This window comes from Lepisma saccharinum, chromosome 2, assembly GCF_977018435.1.
Source record: "Lepisma saccharinum chromosome 2, izLepSacc3.1, whole genome shotgun sequence".
Classification (NCBI taxonomy): domain Eukaryota; kingdom Metazoa; phylum Arthropoda; class Insecta; order Zygentoma; family Lepismatidae; genus Lepisma; species Lepisma saccharinum.
In genome coordinates, this window is record NC_139230.1 from 156,558,634 (window position 1) to 156,561,466 (window position 2,833).

The 2,833-nt window shown below is 37.5% G+C and overlaps 1 non-coding gene across 1 annotated transcript; it reads left to right on the forward strand.

Moving 5' to 3' along the window:
- The first annotated feature begins 2,389 nt into the window (after window positions 1-2,389).
- On the forward strand, window positions 2,390-2,464 carry TRNAA-UGC (transfer RNA alanine (anticodon UGC)). Its single transcript has one exon. It is a non-coding gene; the product is annotated as a tRNA-Ala (tRNA).
- Window positions 2,465-2,833: the final 369 nt, after the last annotated feature.

Sequence of the window (2,833 nt, forward strand, 5' to 3'; positions counted from 1 at the left end):
TATGTGTAAGATTATGAACTCATATTAGGTACAATTACATCACTTTACTCGTATATACGGTATTCATTGAAGAACTGTATTTATCCAAAGATGTAAATTACGCTTTATACAAAACGGTGCAAAAGTTCTTACGTATAGAGCATGAATGGAAAATTCTTATTGGAAAGTAATCTCGGGTTCAGTTGTTTAGAAAATTGTAGTAACTTAGTAATAAATGTGGAAGTTCTTATCTTGCAATAACATCTCCTCAAAAGATATCTGCAAGACACGATTTTGTAAACCTTATCTGATGTATGTGCATATATGTGTGTATGTGTGTGATGGTGAGTGTGTTTGTGCGTGTGTGTGCGTGTGTATTTATGTATGTATATTTATTGCTTTATTGATTTGCTTGATTTTACTTCTCTTTTTTGCCACTTTTCGCTAATTTGCGAAGATGGGGATAAGTGACGATATGATGAAATTGATGAATGGACGCTCAAAAATATGCATGCCCAGGCCAGGAATCAAATCCGGTACCCCTGGTGTCGTAGCGCGATATGCAAACAACTCTTCTTTTATTTCCCTTTTAAAGCATACAAGTACAATAAATGGTTACAAAAGTATTACAAAGTGTGTTATGAATATATTACATTTAGAAAATTGGCATATGTAATTTTCTGTAGGCTGGATACATTTTGTCATGTTCCTGTATGAGAGTTAATCCAAAGTCCAAATAATTATAATTATTTCCTGTAGGAAATAAAAACATGATATATTGTGCGATTTACCATTGAACTGATTTCTGCTTTGTCCTTGGATAAAAATGAAACTCTGGTAAGATAATATCTTTGGCTTGTACTTAGTTTGGTGAAGTACGACAAATTCTACTGAGCATTATTCTTAATTTGGGCCACCACTCCGCCACGGGGGCTGGCATATGTAAATATGTGTATATATATTGATTGATTGATTGATTTGGTGTTGTAAGTACACTTTATGCACAGCAAGGCTAATCGGAACTGAACCTAGAGTTTAAAGTGGGATCCGAACCACTATGCGCCTCCATCGGGTATCGAATCCGTTACCCCTTGATTACAAGTCGACCATGCTACCACTGCACCATCGGGGAGGTCCTGTGTGTGGGGTGGTCTATATATATATGTATATGTATGTATGCGTGGGAAATGAGAGTGTATGTGTGTGTGTGTGTGTGTGTGTGTTACGTACAACGAAGTAACTATACAACCATTCAAAACCCAAACATATGTTAGGTACTTGTTAGCCGGCGAAGTTCAAGTTAAATTTCGGAGAGAAGTCGTAGTTTCCTTGGAAACGGAAATTTCCTTGGCACAAGCAACTTGTTAGTTTGCTACTGGAATCCGATTGATATGAGAAAAATGTCATAAATCATCTTCTATATGTACGTCGTATGGGCCGTAGTGCGCGCGGAGCCGTCATTATGTTATATTTCTGTTTCATTTGTGCCAGATTGATGGAATCATTGTTAATTTTGCCACCAGAGGTCAATAGAATCGGTTACACAATGACGTAATAAGGAAGCCTCGGTGCAACCTCGCAGCCCTTCAGGCAGCGCATTTTGGATTCTGATCTGACCCAGAGAGAGGAAGTTGTTTTCCTCAAGGTAGACACTTTGTGAAGGTGTCCGAGGAACCACGATATGGTGGAGAAGGATAAGTACTTTCCGTAATGTTTTAAGTTTCGAACTTGCGCTCACTCACTCAATTATATTTTGTTCATAATCTTTCTCTTTTATACTACGTGAAGAACTAACTTGACAGTCAAAAGACAGATTTAGTTCATTATTAATTATTTAAACGAATATCAATCAAACTGGCCTAAGTGAGAAGACATGTTGTTTTTTCAGCGAGTTTATCGTCGAACAAACTCTATTTATTTATGTAGTCTAATTGTGCTTGCACATTATGTAAATAAACTCGCATAATCTGGAACAGTGTTATATCTGTACATTCCAATAGCATAGCTGCCCCATAGCTAATAAGTAGACCTTTAAGGCGAAAATCTTCCACTGCGCGCTTACTTCAAGGTTCGTATGCATTAAACAAGCCAGTTTAACCTGCATAGTCGCAACAAGTGAACTTCACATGTGAAAAATATGGTGTTGTGTCGTTTGCGCCGAGTCATTTGCACCGAGGCTTCTTATCGGTTCATTTCCGCCGTGACATATGTCAAGACCTTCCTTGGTGGGTTTTCCCACAATCCGGAGTGTCATCACCGCCGCTCTCACGGTGCATAGTGCATAAAGTGGACTTAAAACATAAAATCAAACGTGTGTTTATGACGAAGCACAGCTGTATTTACACTGAAATGTTAAACCTATCCAGAGAGTCATATATGGCTTTTCTTTACTTATTTCAAAATACGAGGGGCCTCCCCCATGGCGCAGTGGTAGCGTCATTGCCTTGCAATCAAGGGGTCCCGGGTTCGATACCCGGTGGAGGCACAAGTGGTTCGGATCCCATTTTAAACTGTAGGTCCAGTCCCGATTAGCCTTACTGTGCATAAAGTGGACTTAAAACACCAACTCAAACAAACAAACAACTCAAAATACGTTACACAGGATTACTTGTATCAATTTTATTCTACATCAGAAAATACATAAATCAGTATCAGCCTATTAATTATTAATCATTTATCGTTAATCGTTAAAAAAACATTGTAAATACAGTATTGTTAAAATATTCTACAAGTTCTACGTAAATGTACACTTTGGAAGCAACATATATGTGCCAGTCTACACTAAATTATTATACACTACATAAAATCGTCAAAAACATTATAAATACAGTGTAATTTTTTGCAAACATTATAT